The 20,522-nt window shown below is 36.0% G+C and overlaps 1 protein-coding gene across 14 annotated transcripts in view; it reads right to left on the bottom strand.

The window, feature by feature from the left end:
* PTPRD (protein tyrosine phosphatase receptor type D) overlaps positions 1-20,522 on the bottom strand; it is a 2,782,277-nt gene that overhangs the window by 1,053,880 nt on the left and 1,707,875 nt on the right. For all 14 annotated transcript variants that reach the window (XM_069090737.1, XM_069090735.1, XM_069090734.1 and 11 more), the window contains one exon: positions 8,216-8,267. The gene's annotated coding sequence lies outside the window, so the exon portion shown is untranslated. The remainder of the gene's footprint in view (positions 1-8,215; positions 8,268-20,522) is intronic.

Below are 20,522 nucleotides of genomic sequence, written 5' to 3'. Positions count from 1 at the left end.
AGCTGTCCTGTTTCCTTCTGAGTGATCAGGGCTGCTGATGCCCTCTAGCTAGCATGTTCTCTGATAAGGTCCAGTGGAGAGCGGCAAAAGAGCTGAACACTTGGCTTCTAATAGTAGTGCAAAAACAAATTTTACAACAAATTGCATTTTCAGGGCTGCCTGATGCCACACGATTAAATGGGCTGAATTTGTTCTAGTACACTAACTCAGAAGACTTCACAGTGGAACAGCTTTCTCTTGGTAACTGTTAAAGCAGTTCATAGAGAGTTTTTACTGCTAGTAGAGCTGGTGGGGGAGGGTAGGTAAGAAGAAGAGAGGCGAAAATGCACATCTCTCTCTTCTTTGCAGGGGGTTGGGAAGTAGGGAGAAGACCTTTGAGGATACAGTCAGATTAAGTTAATGTGTTGGTTATTTTTTTTTTCTTTCTTAACTGCTCCCTATCCCCTTTCATTCTTTGTTAAAATAATGGAACTGAGGAGCAAAGTCAGAGGGAAATATTTGAAATGTATGCTGGTGATCTAAAAAAAATGAATAAAAAGGAAAACAACACCATGAACAAAGTGACAAATGGACATTTGGAATGGAGGGCAGTTCTAATTAGAACTGTTCAATATAAGAGAAAAAACAAGAACAAGGCTATGTCTGTCACTGAGGAGAAAACTCTGAGAGAACTCTATTATTAGTTGCTATATACAAATTTTATTCTACATGTGAGGAGTATAAGAAAGCCCCGACTTTTTCCTTGTGAATTTTTCAAATATTTATGGAATATTAGCAATACTTCTAAACTCATAGGTGATAGCATGTTGCAAGAGAGAACACTGGGCTAGGAATAAAAGGCTCTGATTTCTGGTCCTGTCTTTGCCACTAACAAGCTGTATGACCTTGGTGAAATCACTTTCATCTCTAAAATAATCTCTTTCTTCATCTACAGAATGAGTGCTACAACATTGTCAAGCAGAAATGCTTTAGAGGAAGAGGATGAGGGGATGAATCCTAGCTCTTATTCTTCTGACCTGTATGACCTTGAGAACATAATATTACTTCTCTTAAGTCTCAGAGTCTTCACCTATAAAATTAGGAAGTTGGACTATATGATCCCTAAGGGTCTTTACAATTTTAGAGACTATGACTATAAATAATCCCTAAAGACACGTCCATATTGTCCTATGATGTTGTGATCTGAAAGACAGGCAGAGTCAGATTGATGTTTCTCATGAGCCCAGTCAAAATGAAGGCAGTATTTGATTTTGTGTAGGAAATATAAAATCACAGGTTCATAGATTTAGAATTAGATTATCCCTAGTTAATCTCCATTTTTTAAAAGATAAAGAACTGAGGCCAATCCAAGTCAATTGAATTAACCCAGATTGTATACATAGAAAATTGCAGAGGTGGAATTTGAACCTAGTGCTCTTTCTACTGGGGTGGAAAGAGAGAACAGACATTTGCCAAATGCTTGCTACTATGTACCAGGTACTGTGTTAATTGTTTTACAAATATTATTTTATTTGATCATTGTACCACAATATTTCTGAGAATCAGTTAAATCAAAGGTGGCTAATTGTGACTTATCCCAGGAAATTTATTTTCTCTCTCTGTCTCTCTGTCTCTCTCTTTCTCTCTCTCTGTCTCTCTGTCTCTCTCTCTGTCTCTCTGTCTCTCTCTCTGTCTCTCTGTCTCTCTCTCTCTCTCTCTCTCTCTCTCTCTCTCTCTCTCTCTCTCTCTCTCTCTCTCTCTCTGTCTCTCTCTCTCTCTCTCTCTCTCTCTCTCTCTCTCTCTCTCTCTCTCTCTCTCTCTCTCTCTCTCTCTCTCTCTCTCTCTCTCTCTCTCTCTCTCTCTCTCTCTCTTTCTCTCTCTCTCTGTCTCTCTCTGTCTGTCTCTCTCTGTCTCTCTCTCTCTCTCTCTCTGTCTCTTTCTCTGCCTCTTTCTCTGTCTCTCTGTTTCTCCTTGCCTCCCTCCCTCCTTCCCTCTCCTCAAATAATCTTCCCTTCCAGTCTATCAGCCTCCTCCAATTCCAAGACCTTAACCTTAACTGTAACTCATTTTATCATCATTGGAACACCTCCATGATGTCTAGATTTCAATTTCCCTTCATAATCAATATCTATTGCTCTTCCCTCTTTCCCCTTGCTTCTATCTTAAGCCTATCCATAGGCCTCACTGCAACTTCTATTCATTCTTTCTTTTCCTACTACCATGGGTTTGCTTTTTCCCTTCTTGGTACTAACCCCATAGTTAACCAACTTAATTATGTCCTCCTTGATTCTTGATTCCCTTTCATTCTTTTTTCCCCACCATTTAAACATTGTCACACTCAACCCTGAATCATCCCACCATTTACCTTTTCACTTGTACTACGAAGCTTGAGAATGTTACTGAGATGTTACAACATCATGTTGATAACTGAATCAATGAATCCACCTGCAAGTCTACCTAGTTGTATGCTAGGGATACAAAGGAAGAAAGGCAGTAGACCCTGCCCTTGTGGAGCTTATATTATATCTAGAAAGATAATGGAGACATAAATAAATATATACAAATAATGTGCAGAATAAATACTAGACTACATAGGGGTAAAGCACTGGAGGCTGGGATCATGAAAGGGCTTATGGAAGAGGTTCAAATTCCCTAATTTTAATGGCATCTTTGCTGCCAACTAGCAAACTTTTCTTTCTTGATTGACCATTTATTCCAGCACCCTAAATGCATGTTCCTAAAATTTTCTTCTCTCCACAATCTCCCAAAGTCATTCTGCATCTCACTGCTTACAGCAGCTGTTCTTGCTTCTGACTTTACTGAGAAAACAGAGGCCACCATGAGATCGTCCATCTTCCCTACTCCATAGCTTGTCATGGTACCATGGTAAGTGAACTTGCTCTGCATTCAGTGGTTGTTTAGTCACTTTTCAGTCATGTCCAACTCTTCATGACCCCATTGTTGTTTTTGTTTGTTTTCAGAGATTCTAGAGTGGCTTGCCATTTCCTTCTCCAGCTTAATTTACAAGTAAGAAACTAAGGTAAACAGGGGTAAGTAACTTCTCCAAGTTCACAAAACTATTAAGTGTCTGAGGCTATATTTGAACTCAGGAAGATAAGTCTTCCTTTCTTTAGGCTTGGCACTCTAGCATCTGCCCTACCTAGTGACCACACTAGATTCAGTGAACAAAATTCTAATCCTACCTCTGATTCTTACTTACTTGTGTGACCTTGGTCAAGTCACTTACCTTCTCTCACTCTCAATACCCTCACCAAACTCGATGACTTCTGAGTTCCTTCCAGTTTTAAATTCATCCTCCTATCCTCCAATTCTTCCATATTTTCATATATGTGTATATATATGAAATATATTACATATATATTTCCTTCTTTACTGTCTGACAATGAGATATCCTTTCTCTTTGATGTGGCCAATTTCTATTTCTGCCTTTCATCTTGTCACCCCCCCCCCGTCTTCTTAAGGAACACATCACACTTACTATTCCCTCTAGCTTCTTCTCTCTCACACACATTTGATCTACTAGCTTCTTTACTGTTGCTTATAAATATATTCACGTTTATATTATCACTAAAACTTCTTCATTTATCCCTGTCATCCCTTCTTATTGCCATCTCATGGCCGTCCTCCTTTACTTCTAACCTCCTGGAATGAAATTCTATACACACTGGCCACATTTCCTTACTGTTCATTTACTTATCAATTTTTTGCAGTTTAGCTTACACTCATACTACCTGACTGATCCTCAATGCAACTGATGATCTCTAAATTGCTCATTCTGAAGACCTTTTCTTAGTCCTCTTCTTCTTTGAGGGTTTTGACATTACTGGCTTCCTATCACAAATATTCTATTCTCCTTTGCCCTCTGTAACACAATGCTATGCTCCCTCTCTACTTACTTTCCTGACTACTCCTTCTCAGGATTATCATCTATTTCCTCTTATGTGTGGGTATACTTCCAGATTCTGGCCATTACCTTTTTCACTCTTCTCTTTCCATTCTCTTGATGATCTCATTTGTTCCCATGGCTTCACCCTTCATATGTGGCTGTACACATCAGTATATTAAGCCCTAGTCTTCCCTTGAACTCTAGGTTCATGAACTGTATCTTTTCTTGGGCTCTTGACATGTTAATGTTGGGCTTAGTCTGGACACAAGATAAGCTTAGACTACTGTAGCAGATTTCCTGAGCTCAAGAGATCTGCCAACCAAGACATCTTGCTGCCTCCCAAGCAGTAAGGAATCTAAGTCCAAGCCACTACCCCTGGTACTGTATTATATTGTACCAGTTATTATATTAACCATATCACTTTGTTCTGACTTCCCCCACGCCTTAAAGTAGAATCTAAACTTCTTGAGGAAAATTATTTAGTTTTTCTGGGGTTTATTAAACACATAGCATATTAAATTCTTATTGAATTAATAACACAACCAGACATTCACTAGAAAGATAATACATGAAATTATAGATTTATAAGTGGGAGGGACCTCAGAGGTTAACGAATGAGCCAACGTCCTCATTTAACAGATGAAGAAACTGACACTCAAAGGGGTTAAGCAATTTGGTATAGCTTATAATGTAAATGGAGAGTATGAAATAAGTTTTACTAATCCCAAGTCCAGCACTCTCTAAACTACAAGAATTGGTGTACAGAATTTTGGTGAAATGACACTTGTACTGAACTGGTTTGTTTATTATGGTGATGATTCTTTGGGAGTAATATGTGTAGGCATGTATTTAATTAATGATAAGAATGGAGGGCATCCTCAGTTTGATGATCATAGGCCCTGTAAACCCATTGGGCCAGCTCAGCTCAGATAGATATGACTCAATCTCTTGCCTGGGGTTTTAAAACAGAACTCTACCATCTTTGCAAGTTCAGAAACCAACATTGCTGTTACAAAGAATTATGATGTTGAAAAATTTTTGCTAGATGTTAAACCTATCGTTTTTATCCCTTACAGAGTAAGAGAACAAATAAGCACTCTTCTATTTTCCTTTTCTTACAGATGGTACACTGAATAAGCAAAAAAAAAAAAATCCATGCCAATGAGGTCTCTCATGGAGGATTCAATGGGAAAGTAGGAATAAGAATTCCAAGAGGAGAAAGTGTTAAAGGGTTATCATCTGCACTGCAAGGAGAAACCCACACAAATGTAATCATGAATGCATCAGATGATCCAAGTGCCAGGACTGAGATGATTGTCCTCTCATGTAATTGGATTTTTTTAAAGAAATATTCTTTGACTCTGTTAAGTTGATTCTCCCATTAAAAATGATCTAGGCATTATAATTTTATAGAAATGTTGAAATTATAACAAACTACTTTAAAAGAAAATTCTGATGAAATTTTCCTTCTACTTAAAAAAACAATAATATATTATAAATTCAACTTTGTTTTCTTCCTCTCCATTGGTCATTTAAAAAAAATCCCTAAAATGTCCAATTGACTGCAATTTGCTATTTCTCTTCCTTCAATTCTTGTTATATGTGTTGAATAATTCTACATTAATTGTAGGTATATGTAGAATTATATCCTTGTTCTGTCAATTACTAAAAAAATACTAATGCTTATTTAACATATTTTTTTTTCTTGTGGTATGCTTTATACTGTTCAAGAAAGCCATGAGGCAGTATTAGGAGGCTGCTTGCACTTTTTTCCCCCTTTAATTTGGAGGTGGGTGAGTTTCCATCAACTACAAATTTCTCATTAACACATTCCATCATATACATTTTTCATCAGTTAAAAATATACTTGTGTCATTTTTTTAGTACTAAGAAGAAACCAGTATAGATGCTACCTAGCACCAGTGCTCTTGCTATTCTTTGACATAAAATATATATAAATGATTTTCCCCTTCATTATTCAAGGTTTATAAGTCACATGAACTATGAAGCTAAATTCTTTGGTTATATACAGTGTGGAATATGGCAAAGGTGGCATGCACTGTTCTCTGAGATTACATCCCAAACCTTTTTATTTTTCCTTGTGATAGTGTTATCAGCATTATTCTTCTGGCCAGGGAATATAGGCAAATGAATGCATTCACTGTTACCATGAATGTCAGTCGATTATAACTTGGGTTATAAGACACAACAGGCTAGGCTATATCAAGCACTCATTCTCTCTCTAGAGGCTGTAATGTATTTCCTTTGTGGCATTTTCTTGGTTTCCTTCAATCAAAGAAACTAAATATACCTTTTAGTTGTTTTGTTTGTATAGACCATATGTTAAGTAGTAAAAATATTAAGAGAAATGAAAGAATTCATTAATTCCTTTCAACTATGTACACTGGGTAAAAATTCAGTTCTTACAGTTGTTCTTTTACCACATAATAAACATATCACATATAAATATTTTTGAAGGCTTTATGTATTTTTGCTTTATTGGAAAATATATTTAAAAGCATATCTTTGAATAATACATTATAAAAGATTTCTCTGAGATTTTTGTAGGCATTGTCTTCAGTATACTTTTAAGTGAAAAAACACTTTCAGAAGCTCTAGAAATTTACAAACACATTCTACAGATTGAACAGATTGGTACACCATTGGTGATCTTTGATTTTAGGAATGAATTTTCCAAATTATTTTGTTTGGTTTAAAAGGAATGGGATTATGTTTCTGAGACTATGTTGCTCATTTCTTAAGAAAATATCAAATTTCACAGGCAATTTAATCCTTAATGACAAAGCATCTTTTGATGTTTATTAAATTAAAGGACTTGGGATAGCCAGGAAATAAATGCTAAAAAGAGTGACTTATACATTTGTGCTAAAACTAATTATTCCTTAAATGTTTAAAGCATCTGTTCAATTTACATTTAGGTGAAGGAATCTAAAAGCATTTTAAATCCTTGTCAAGGATTTAAGCTATAAAAGAACACTCTTTATAGCCAACTAGGCTAAAGATTCATACTATAAAATAGAAGAAAGACAAAAAAAACTTTATCAGAGAGAACAAAGGTATGCCACTCAAAGGGCCTTTTTTGTATCACTACAAGGTTGAACATGAGACTTATGACTTTTTGATGTGTAGCTTGGATAGTTAAGGTATCAGAATACAAACTTTGATTCTCAGGAACAGAAGTGCGCACCAAATGACTTTACAAGAATTGGCAAAACATGTAGACTGCTAGCTTTAACCCTAAAATTTTACGTTCAAACTGGACATGTATCCCAATTTTAAAGAGAATTAGGAAGGTACAGAAGGTTTTAGCTCCTCAGCAGCTTATGTAGTGAGTGCTTACATGCATGCGTGCATGCATGTGTGTGTGTGTGTGTGTGTTTATATATGAAATTTATGAGTGAAAATTTTCTGAAAACAAATCACTTTCATGAAAAAAAAAAGATGTGACTGCTAATTGATGAAGAGAATGTGAAGGTGACACTGCTTAAAGGGCAGAGTTGGGGTCCAAAGAGGGAAACAGACAAAGTGAACTCCAGGAAGTCAGGGGGAAAAGACTTTGCTGCAGACCCATAGAGGAAGGTGATTCCTTAACATGCCTCCCTAGGGACTTTACACACTTTCCCTTAGGTGAGAGCTGTCCCTCTTTCTTTGAGCTGTGATCTAATTTCTCTCCTAATTAAAGGAATCATTCAAACTTGTGAATTATTTGAAATATTCTAATCTCTCCAGATTACTTTCAAATATATGATTCCTATTTTATTGGCATAAATGGGTCTATTTGGCTACTTGTTATTTGTGATGGTCTTTTGTATATTCAGTGTTTGGTGGGATGAACTGAACAGGCAAACATAAACTAGGTTTTACTTTCCCTGTTAGGGAAGTTGCTTTCCTTTTGAACTCTAGGTATTATATTCCTAAATAGGAGACATTTGAGGAAGTAGAAAGATCTAGTTCTAATTCAACACCCTTCTGAGATATGGAAGGGAAGAGTGCCCAGTCTCTTAGGACTCCTGGGTGCTTGCCTGTCTATTTCTACCCCTTCCACTTCCAAGTCCCCCAGTTAGCTTACTATCATCTCAGGTATAGCCTTTCGCTCTTTTCCTTTCCACAGAAGTGTGTCAGATTCCACAAATCTATCTATATCACCCATAATCCATATGTACTTAGCCAACCCTTAAAGACATGCAAATCCTTATCAGCACATCCTCATAACACTTTTAAAAATACACATATAAAATGACTTGGGTAAAATTCATCTTTTAAGGAATACAATTGTGAAACCTCACGAGAATAAAAAAGAATGATTACCTGTTCATTTATCTGTTTTCTAGGTTCACAGTTTTCTTAGACAGGAGCACACCTGTATTTTACAAAAATTGTAAAATATTGTCAGTTATATTTTACCTGTTAGGATAAATTAAGCACCACTTACTGTTATTGTTTGTTTTTTTCCCCACAATACTCTATGCCTAGGTTCTTAACCTTTTGTGTATGTGAGTGTGATGAACCCTTTTGCAGTATAGTAAGGTCTATAGACCACTTCTCAGAAAAATGTTTTTAAAATGCATAAAACACATACCATTGCAAAGGATTCCAATTAATTAAAATTACCTAACAGAGTATTAAAAATAAGTTTATGGTCCTTTAGAACCATTGTTGTAAGTTCTTTCTGGTGCCCATCTATTTTTTCTTCATATTTAATTAGAGCTTGAAAACAGAAAAGGTGGATGTGATGAAATAATTTCACATATTATTCTTTCAGGGCACTTAACTTCAAAACTCCTAGAACATTTCAATGGAAGGAGCTTTTTTTTTTTAAACCTCAAGACTTGAGATTGAAAATCATATCTGAGATTGGTAATGGTAATGATGGGAGGAGTTAAATGGCTGACTTTTCAGGAAGGGTCATGAAGAAGTAGCAGTCAGAAACATCTCCCACCCCATTGGTAATTCCTGTGGGTTGCCAGGGAGGTGATAACATAGTAACTTCAATTCTTCTTTCAGTCAGGTTGGTCTCCTTGACTAACAGGTTAGAATTCTGATACATTTGGTTGAAAAGAGGCTTCATTAAAAGATCCAATTTGCTACCATGGGTGATACAGCTACTAGAAAATGCAACTAATTCTTTGGTAATGCTTATCTGTAATGATGTTTTGGGGGAAATGAAGGTATATTTTGGGAAAAGTGTATGTAGTCAGATGTTGATGTACTTAAAACAGCTGAGCACATACTTATGCTATATTCAGCACATGGCCCCTAATCTGGTTCATCTTATTTTGCACAAATTCCATTTGAGCACATCAAACTGTAAAATGAGGCAATTATACTTAATGACCTCAAAGGTCCCTTTCTTTTCAAAAATCTATGGTCCTAGGAACAGCCAGGTAGCACAGCAAGTAAGAGCACCGGCCCCAGAGTTGTGATGACCTTGGGATCAAATCCGGGCTCAAATAGTACCACACCCAGAAATAACTGGCCGTGTAACCTTGAGCAAGTTACTTAACCCCAATTGCTAAAAAAAAAAATCTATGGTTCTAAGAATACATAGAGTATCAAAGATTTGGTGCTGGGAAGATAATCTTTTCTAACAGGACTATACTTCGCAGATGAGGAAACTAAACCCCAAAGTGAAGTGGTTTGTTCATTGTCACACAGACTTTTAAGTGGTAGTGCTAAAAACCAACCCTGGTCACCTGGGTGGCACAGTGGATAGAGTGTCAGGCCTGCAGGCAGGAAGATCAGAATTCAAATCCAGTCTCAGTCACCTACTAGCTGTGTGACCCTGGGCAAGTCACTTATCCCGGTGTGGCTCAGTTTCCTCATCTGTCAAATAAGCTGGAGAAGGAAATGGCAAAAAACCTCAAATGGGGTCAAGAAGAGTCAGACATGACCAAAAAGAATAAATTAACAACAAAAAAACCAAATTATTTCTATATTGTTGTTCTCATAAATACTCTGTGGCTAAAAATGGCATTTCTTTTGTAATAAACAAGACTTAAACCAAGCAAGCATTTTCTACTACATGGAATGTGTGGTGTTATTCGTAATGGGATTTTCAATTATGCAGCACTCAAAGAAACTTTTAAAAAATTTATTCCATAATGTCAAAAATGTAGAATTGTGCACATAAAGCTCATACCCATCTTAATATTTTGGCACAGTACTAGAAAAGAGTTCAATAAATCAAACTCCTTCTTGTAACTGACATTTATGGGTCTCTGTCATATATTTCCTTAATATCCTACCTAAACACTAGAGCAGATGAAATATGTATAGAAATACAATCATCAATGACAATGGGGGGGAAAGATAGAACTTAAATATCTCATTTCAAAACATTAACAATAATAGATAGTTTAAAATTAATAAAAGTTATACTAATATGTAATTTGGATTAAAATGTAAATTTAGTTTGATGTTGTCTCCATTTAGTAACCTGAGAGGAGTTGAAGGAATATGTATATATAATACTAACATACATACTGGGTTCATTTTACAGTATGATGGTACAGTTTTCCAATTTATGCCCAAACTGTTAATGAACATTTGACTAATAAAGCAGTGTGGATTAATAATGGTATAGCTTGCACAATTATTAGGGCAATAGGGCCCACATTGTTAAATCATAGCTTCCTCTCAACCCAGTTATACAAGTTATAGTGCAACGTTGCAATCATTTCTACTTAAATGATACCTAAAGAATACTGTGCACTAGCTGTGAAGAATTACTACCTTATTATAAATTTCCAAGCCTACTTATTATATAAGATCCAAATAAGCAGATACCTCAGGAAGGGCCCACTGAATAATTAAGCAATAAAACTGAGTGGGGGATATGGATATCAACATGTAATCATATACTCAGCGAGTTGTACAGCACAAGGCAGGATGTCTAATCCCTCAGAAGTGTGATTATTTCATGAAAACCACACCCCACTGAGCTGCTGTAAAAAAGTCTTTATTATAGGAAGTTCTTTTGTGCTGTAAGAAGATGAATTCCACCCTTCAGAATGTTAAAGACCAGTTTCCCTGGAGCTGTAGAGTTCATACAGATTAATTTACCCCTTTAGAATATTCATGAATCAATCAGAATGCTCTCTAAGCCTATGCAATTTTACCATTGTAAAATAAACTAGGTACATTCTGATGAAACAATCTACTCCTTGCAAGTGCTTTCATTAATTTTCTTTAAAGTATTTTATGGATCTGGCTGCTATCACAGAGCATCTCAGCAGCTAATGCAGGCTCAATCCACTAGGGTAGAACGGGGGCATTACTGAAACGTGGTACCAGAGACAAAACAGAAAACAACCGGCATGGTACTAGTGTATTGCTAATGCAAACTGAATGTGCACAGTTTAATTATAATTCTGTATTAACATAAGAACTGGAGATTATAAATGGCATCATGTAGAGTTAGACTGGGTAAATTACTTATTCATTGGCTCTCTACTTTTATTTTCTCAATGTCCATTTCTTCTCCCTCCCCTTACCACCCCATACACATATACCGTGGCTTTCTGCCTTCACGGGTGGAATGAATGCTCTTATTCAGGCACTGATGACTGTAATGGCAACAGCAAGCTCCACAAACATAAAGGATAAAGTAGCAAATGCCTGTCAATGAAACTATACACTTCCTTTCCCATTAGCAGATTTAGCTGCGTCCGCACTCTGTCCCAACAGCAAAATGGATTCAAACAACTGGTCAATTCTATTTGAATTGCAGTACTGAGCCCTGAACTTACTGTTAAACTAGCTGTTTAACCTCTTTAAACCTCAGTTTTTTCATCTATAAAATGGGAATAACAGCAGTTCTTATGGGATGGGGTTAAGTGGATCAAAATATATATGAAAAGTACCTTACAATCCTTAAATCATTATTTAAATAGTGAATTGTTGCTGTTTCTATTATTTTTTTTCTTTCTTGTCTTATTTTCAAATTCCATTAGATTGTAAATTCCTTGAGGACAGGGACTGTCTTTTGCCTCTTTTTATTTTATTATTTTTTTTAATCTCCAGCACTTAGCACAAGGCCTGGAACACAGCAGGCAATAAATGAATGAATGAATAAATAAGTATGTATTGAATTACATTTATTGAATAGAGCTTAGTTAGAAACAATATTTGTATAGTTCCTTATCCTGCCATTCTTCTTGTAAGTTTAATGTTCTTTCACCTATTGTAGAGTTGGATACATTATAGATTATTATATTGCAATGAGAAATCAGAGGAGTTGGATTTAAATTCCATCTCTGCCACTTAACCATTGTGCCTCTGGGCAAGACACTTTATCTCTCTGACCCTCAGTTTTACCATCTTTAAAACATGGGAATTTGACTTTAAGGTCTCTTCTACCTCTAAACCTATGGTATAGAAACAGAAAATGGTATATTTGGTTTTCAACTAACTGCCATAGTTTGGGTAGAAAGCTTCTGACACATACCTATTCTGCTGCTTTGTAAATTGACTTTTCCCCCTCATATCTCCTCATTTTAACTTTACACAGACAAAATCTGCTCACGATGAAATATAAAGCTGTGTCTTATGGGATTGTGACCTTCAGCAGGGAACAGCTATTAATTAGGGCAAATTAATTAATTAAGGCCATGTTTACAATTTTATTGTCAAGGCAAAACATCTGTGGGTGTTAAACTGAAATCTCCTTAACTTGCTACAGTCATTAATACCTATCAGTAAGAGGGACTGTGCTTGAATTTCAAAAGACTATTGTCAATAGATTGTCTGAATTTTACTAAAGAAGACTTATATCTTCAGTCAATATTTTACAGGAAGACAGTTCTCAGGGAGCTAATAATTGATCGTCCACAATCAAACTACAGATAGGACTCTACTTAAGGAACTTGCTACTCTCTTATGTTAGCTTATGACTTATGTTAGCTCAAATGCCATAACGGATTCCAGACTGATAATCTAATTTGACACTTTTGTCTTACTTCTTGAAATCTGTGAAGAATACATACAAACCATTTCCAAACCCAAAGCAAGACAAAAATATCTACTCATCTCATACATGCATACATACATATGCACACACACACATGTATCTTTTGTTCTGACTTTGAAAAAAATGATAATTTACAATGCTTTTTTAAATAACAGGGTTACATATTTGGAGATGCAAAGAGTTTCCAAGGAACCAGAGCAGTTAAATAACTTGACCAAGTTATAAGTACTATGTGTATGTATGTATTTATGTATATATATATATATAGTTGTAAGCATATATAATTATATAAGTAGTACATCCTAGATTTGAACCTGCCTTCAGACTTTAAGTTTAGTACTCTTTCGATCAGTTAAACTAGTTTGTAAGAGTCAGTAATGGTCTAGAGGACAGAAAGCTGACCATGGAGACAAATCTTGGTGCAGATTTCGCCTCTGACACACGTAGGCTGTGATCTCTCAATTTCTCAGAAAAACAAAACAAAATTCTAGGACTATAAGTTGCAGAATGATTGTAGATGTGTATCAGTGGATGGCAATTCTATGCCATGGGTCCCCACACTAATGAAATAATAGCCCTCTATCAGAACAAAATAGTCTGTGCATGTATGTACAGCTTCAGTGTCTGGACCAAACCCAAGGGGCTCAATTATTATAATGTATCTTAATAATGTAGAACACTTAGTTTTATTCAATTATTATTGACCGGATGAAAAAGAGATAATCTGAGCAGAGGGTGGAGCTGTGCTGAAGGTTTTCAAGTAGTTTCCAGGGAAACCATTTCCTTAGTTGAGTTGATATTAACCGATTCATTTATACTTGGGCTTTTATAGAGGACAATGTGTCAGAAAGGAAAATAATGGAAAAAAAACCCCATTAAATAATTAAAATAAAGAAAAATTATATCATATCCTGCACAACAGTATTCCTACACATGCTCAGCAATCTTACAAATAGGCACCGTTTGTCACATGGATCAAGGGAGGGTGTCATCTGTCAGCACAAATTCACCTTAAGTATTGGGAAAACCAACCTAACATATGTTTAGTATCTCTATGGGTAAGTCACTTCAGTATTAACACATCCAAAATAGGTATAGTAGTCCCCATATTATTTGTATTTCAGGGCTATTGTATAGCTTAAACAAAATACTTTGATGAAAACATCTGGGCAATTACCTTAAATTATAATATAAATATCAATTATTATTTCAACTTTTTAAAAGAAGCAGTCTTAGTGTTCTCCTCAGCTCAAGCAAAAATCAAACATGGTTTCCAGAAATCTATATTACTATTGTGACTCTGTCATTCGCTACCTGAGTGTGACCAGAGGTAAGACATTTTGTATCCCTATGCTTCATTAAGGGCAGGTAGGTAGTGCAGTAGATGGAATAACTATCTTGGAGTCAGGAAGCTCATTATCCTGAGTTCAAATCTGCCCTCAGATAAAAGCTGTGTGACTTTGGGCATGACACTTAACCCTGTTTGCTTTAGTTTGCTCATCTGTAAAATGAGCTGGAGAAGGAAATAGCAAGCCATTCCAGTATCTTTGCCAAGAAAACCCCAAATGGGGTCAATGAAGAGTCAAAGATGACTGATTGACTAAACAAAAATGTGTTTTAATATCCTCACTCTACAGAGTTCAGAACAGATGATCTCAAAACTTTAGGCACAAAAGTATGATAATCCTATATTTTAACTTTTTTTATTTTTTGTTCACAGGTTTCTTTACATCAAGAAGGAGACATCACGGTGCAAGAGATGACTAGATTTTAGCTCTGCTAAACAGTAGACTACTTAACTACAGACTGAGCCTCAGTATCCTCATCTGTAAAATGGCAGTTGTTGGGGTAGGAGAGAAGGATAATAACACCCTGGCTGCCTTATGGAACTGTTATTAGGATGAAATACAGTATGGGTGAATACTGTTAAATCTGAAAAAAAATCAAAATAAACAATACCAATCTCTACTTCCCTCTCCAGCTTTATTTCTATGTCTATATCAACATCTGTCTATAGCTATTTCTTTATCTTTCTTCATCTGTCTAAATAATCTATATCTTCATCATCTATACATCTATATCATCTACAACTATAATGTTCTTACCTTTGATTTTATCTGAGTAAGGAATAGCCAGTGAGTAAGCTTCCTCCAATAATGAAAAACTACGACTTACAGTTTTAGAGAGAGTTATCTGAGACACTAAGTGGTTATGTGACTTGTCCACAGTCTGAATCAATATGTAGCTAAGCCAAGATTTGACACAAGTCTCCCTGACTCCAGTGTGAGCTTTCTATCTATTATACAGTAAAGACTTTCTCGTAAAAATGATATAAGTATAACATATTGAAATAAATCGACTTTTTCTGTCATCCATAGCTATTCTCATTGATTCTCTACCAAAAACTTGACTGTCTCTATTAGCTCTCCTTTCCCCTCCATCTCAATCGCACGCTCCTTTTGTTTTCCTTTTTGTCCTGGACCATGTTATAAAAGGGCAGAGGTACTAAATATACCAGTTTCTATAGAATTACTAAAGTACAGAGTCCAAATATTTTTTTTCTCGCCTGGGTCAATAACAGCTGTGGCAGGGAGGGCAGAGGTGACCAAGGTGATATGACAGTTTGTAGGTAATATTTAGGTAAGGAAGGTGTGCCTTGAAAAGAAGGGCACCACATTGATAAGACAATCTTGGTATCTGAAATGGTTAACTAGGATGTTGACTAGAGGTGTGAGCAGTTCCTTCTGGGTACCCTCAGACAATGCCTCATTTGCCCTGCTCTAGCTATGGTTCTACTAAAGTAACAAATCCAGGGCTAGAGTTTATTTTCACATCTATGTTTTTGGCCATAGAGACAGAAAAGACCATCAATAGCATTTCAGAATAGAAAGGATAGTGATATAAAAGTCCTAGTCACAAATATGAAAACTTTTATCATTTTAGAGCAAAAAAGAGTTAAATCATTATCCATACAAATAAATTAGGTAAAATGATTTAAAAAAGTTTTAGTAACTCTTTGGTGACTCATAGATATAACAGGAGCTCAAAAAATTTCAAAATAAGAGATCTGGTTTGAAAATGGACTCTGACACTGTAATGGCAAGCACAGAAGTAGTTCACACCTTGTTTCAACTATTGAATTAATACCTTGTTTCAGTTCAAGATTCTTTTGAGCCTTGTATCAAGTCTGTTAAGAAACAGAACATGTGAACCCCAAAACTTGTAAACCCTAGAACTCATGAACTCCTGCAACAGGAAGAGGAGGAGTTAATGAACATATATTAGGAGAATTTCCAGGCTAGAGACAGTAGAAATGAGAGGATGACTCATGTGGTGGGCAGAGTCAAGAAGGAGAAAGCTTGTGATATTCAGGCACTCTGTTTGTCTGCTCTGCCTGTGTTGATGTTTGTTTGTGATACTTTGTACAGAATCCCTGGGACCTTATGGAAGCCCTGAAAGAGGATTGTCTGGTTGTCTGTTTACAGAAGTCCTGGAGGAGGGTTTTGGAGGGGTCCTGGGACTTTACTGATGATTTGTGCTGACCTCTTGGACCTTGTTGGTGGGTCTGAGTTGATTTCACAGTCAGATGGTGAATTGATGATGGTGCCAGCAATGTGCATGAATATTATTGTGGCTCTGTCAAGCTTTGTCTTCCCAGAAACAGGAACTGTGAAGGACTTGAGATGGACTGGACACTGTGAACTTCAGTATGGAATGGGAATTGGACAAAGAACTGAACTGGGAGCTGGACAAGGAACTCGGAACTGTCTGCATTTGAACCCAGATGACAATTGGAGCTGGGACCATGGAAGAGGAACCATGGAAGCTGAAAGCCAGCCTCAAGTCAAACTGAAAGAAGACTTTACTAGGATACTCTGTACTGACTGAGAAGATTATGATTTGCTGTTACCTAGGGGTGGAGAACTTTGACTTTTGTTTTGTGATTGAATTAAGGATTTTGTGATTGACTAAATGAATGTGCTTTGTTTAAAACTATGTGACTACTTTGGTGAAAACTATATGGCCATTCTAGTGATTAGTTGTTGAGTTTTGATATGATTAATGCCGCATTTTGATTTTCGGTGATAAGTTGTAACATTGTAGACACTGTACCTTGATTTTCTGTGAATGGTTTGCTCTGATTTGTTATTAAATAGAGAGTTCACCATACTGTGTAATCAGAATCTTAAAAGCTGTTCACACCAACTCTGGAAAGCTGCTTGTGCGTGGCTTTACAGACACTTACTGACTACATGATCATGGACTACTTCATCCCTCTGATCCTTACTCAGTTTTCTTGTCTGTGAGGTGGGGATAATAAAGAAAGAACTTTGGGGCGGGCAGGTAGCACAGCGAGTAAGAGCACTGGCTCCACTGTCAGGATGACTTGTGGATCGAATCTGGGCTCAGACAGTTAGCACCCACCCAGAAACACCTGGCCGTGTAACCTTGAGCAAGTTACTTAACCCCAATTGCTTAGAGGCAGCCAGGTGCCTCAGCAAGTAAGAGCACCGGCTCCAGTGTCGGGATGACCTGGGGTTCAAATCCTGGCTCAGATACTTAGCACCACACCCAGAAATAACTGGCCATGTAACCTTGAGCAAGTTACTTAACCCCGATTTCTTAAAAAAAAAAAAGAATTTTATAAACCTCAAACTACTATATGATTGTGAGTCCCCAGAATACGCCCTTTTTACATCTAGACTTACTCTTTACTTTATTATTATTATTATTTCTTTTTATTATGGACCTACTCACCATAATTCTTGCATTTTATACCTTCACCACATATTCTCTGATCAATGACATTGCATTGGTCTCCTTGCTGTTCCAAAACCAAATGTTTCTCCTGACTTTGGACATTTTCTCTGGCTATTTCTCATCCTGGATGGTTTTCTCTCCTTTAATTGGACTCCTGGCTTTCTTCAAGTCCCAGCTAAGATCCCACCATTTTCAAGAAACCTTCTCTGAAATCCTTTAATAATAGTGTCTTCCATATGTGTGTATGTTTATGTGCATGTGTATATGTATGTGTATGCATACATATAGTTATATGCACATGTGTATATGTATAGATGCATATGTATATTGTATAGATACACATGATATGCATATGTGCATATGCAATGGGTATCTATGAGCATAATTTACATGTGTGCATGTATATGCATATATGTGCATATGTGTATATGCACATACATATGGACCTTTTTTGCAAATAGTTGCTTTCATGTTTTTTCCCTTATTAGGGAGTTCCTTGAGAGTAGGGACTGTTTAGTTTTTTTTTTTTTTTTTGGCTTTTCCTTCCTTATGGCTTAGTATAGTGACTGACATATAACAGCCACTTAAGGAATGAATGTTGAATGAGAAACATGTCGATATCAAAATAAAAATTAAGAAAAATATAATATATGAAACTGTGAACTAGCACATAGTTTCTTAAAACTATGGCAGGAACAAAACTGCCCTGTTTGTTTCCCCCTCTGAATTTCTTTCAGTTTTCTCCTGATTATTCTAAAATGTTTTACTAATGCTTTAAAATGAATACACTCCTAATTTAGGAAGAACCGTTTACCTAATGATAATCAAGACTGGAAATAGGATGTCTTTACAAATTGTTTGTTTGTTTTTTCATTCTTACGTCATTTGTATCACACAACTATTATTTGTTTTGGGGTTTTTTTTTGGAGGGCAATTGGGATTAAGTGACTTGCCCAAGGTCACATGATTAGTTTTTGTGTTAAGTGTCAGAGGCTGAATTTGCACTCAGGTCCTCCTGACTATAGGGCCAGTATTCTATTCACTGCACCACCTAGCTGCCTCCACAACTATTATTTGTAACCAATAAAGATGATGCCTTTAAGTTTATCAGAATGGATACATTCTGCCAATGCAATTGCAGCACACTCATACATTAACTCAGTACTTACTTTTGAGTATAGAAAGCAATTATCTTTTAATTTAGAGGTATGGGGAAGTCTGACGAAAGCCAGGGTTTGCATTCATCTTTTCTTAAAGTCACATAAACACTTTTCTTTTTCCTTAGTAAAATCAATTAAAAAAAGCATTATTTAAGCAAAGCCAATGCATTGATCTACCACGCAGGTGCAAATCATAATTAACTAAGAGATGTTTACCATGTGGCATAAAATAACAGGGTGAAATCTATATGTATTTCCAAAAAATAAAAATATATATACCAGGCATTCCTTCTTAGATTGCCATCCATATGGTAAATGACCTAATTCCATCCCCCAAAAAAAGAAAGAAAGAAAAAAAATAGCAATTAATTGTGGAGAGCAATGGTAAATAGATACAATCATTTTAAAACCTGCAGCCTCAAATGTTGCTGTTCAGACTTATTTAGTCTGGTGAGACTAAAGCTTGCAAATTCTTATCTCAATGACCATTTCTGTCCAGAAAAAAAAGTTATCTGGGTATATGAGCTAGTTAAAATGCTTGTTTTGCAAGCCCCAGTTTCTTATCACCTAAGGTGACATGTAGATAGAAGAGCCCACAAAGATAGGCCAGGTATGATTAGTTGAGCTTAAGAATCAGAGCCTACTTTCTTGGAGATTTATCGAAACTCAGTCTGCTGTATATTATGGAAATTTGTTTTGAAGAGTAATATTAGACATATTAGAACATATATATTTTTAATGAGATAGGAAGAATTTCTGATTCTGGAATAGATTTCTGCTATAAAGAAGTCTGTCATGAGGAGAACTGGCTGAAAGTGACACACCATTGCTACACTTTAAATTCAAGGCCCCTTAAAGATCATTTTACACTTTAATTTTCTTCGTAAGGAAATAGGTGTGCTAAATGATGGAAACAAAAAACATGAAAAAAAGAAAAATTCTTTCTTAAAAAGTCTCACTGCTTTCAACCACTGTTGTAAATTCTTTTAAAAAATGAAATAAAATAGCAAGATTTTTATTTTAATTTATCATACTATTTTTTATACTACTCAGTGTAATGGTGCTCAACTAAATAATTTTGTAGCTTAATTCAATTTTATTAAAGGTATGTCATGTTGCAATATTGCTTCTGATTAATAGAAGTTATATAATTCACTACATGTCCATGAGCTTATATGTTTATCATTAGTTATTTTCAGCATTTTCTCATCTCAGTTTATTTGTCACAATAAGGGCTTTCCTCCAACTGTCTGTTTTCCATGTATATATAAGATATCTTGAAGGGATAACTTTATGTAAAGTTATCAGAAATAACTTTAATATAAAGAGAAGTATAAAACTGAATGATAAGTGCTAGTCAAGGTGTTTCCTACCACGTGAAGGATATGCAAATAGAAGAGACGTTCTCTAGAGATGAGGATTCTGGATGCTTCTCTTTATGGACATCACTGTGATGATTATTAGAGTACTGTAGATGCTCCTAAATAGGTCAATAATCATGTAAGTGTTTGACCTGTCTAAACAGGAAAACCCAAATAGATGAGGAATTCCTTTGTCCAAATCACCCTGTGAAGGTGGAAGGTCAAACCATTGCAGGATCATAGGTCTAGAATGAGAAGACCAACTAATAATACAAGTTACTCATTTTACAGATGAGGAAACTGAAGCCCATCAGACTTAAATGACTTGCATAAAATGACACAGAGAGAAAGCTCCAGTAAATAAA

Source organism: Petaurus breviceps, unplaced genomic scaffold (assembly GCF_028583685.1).
Source record: "Petaurus breviceps papuanus isolate PSGF00001 unplaced genomic scaffold, PetGlider_PUasm1.0 187, whole genome shotgun sequence".
Classification (NCBI taxonomy): domain Eukaryota; kingdom Metazoa; phylum Chordata; class Mammalia; order Diprotodontia; family Petauridae; genus Petaurus; species Petaurus breviceps.
The sequence above is the reverse complement of the archived record's forward strand: the minus strand, read 5'-3'. Positions and strand labels throughout refer to the sequence as shown.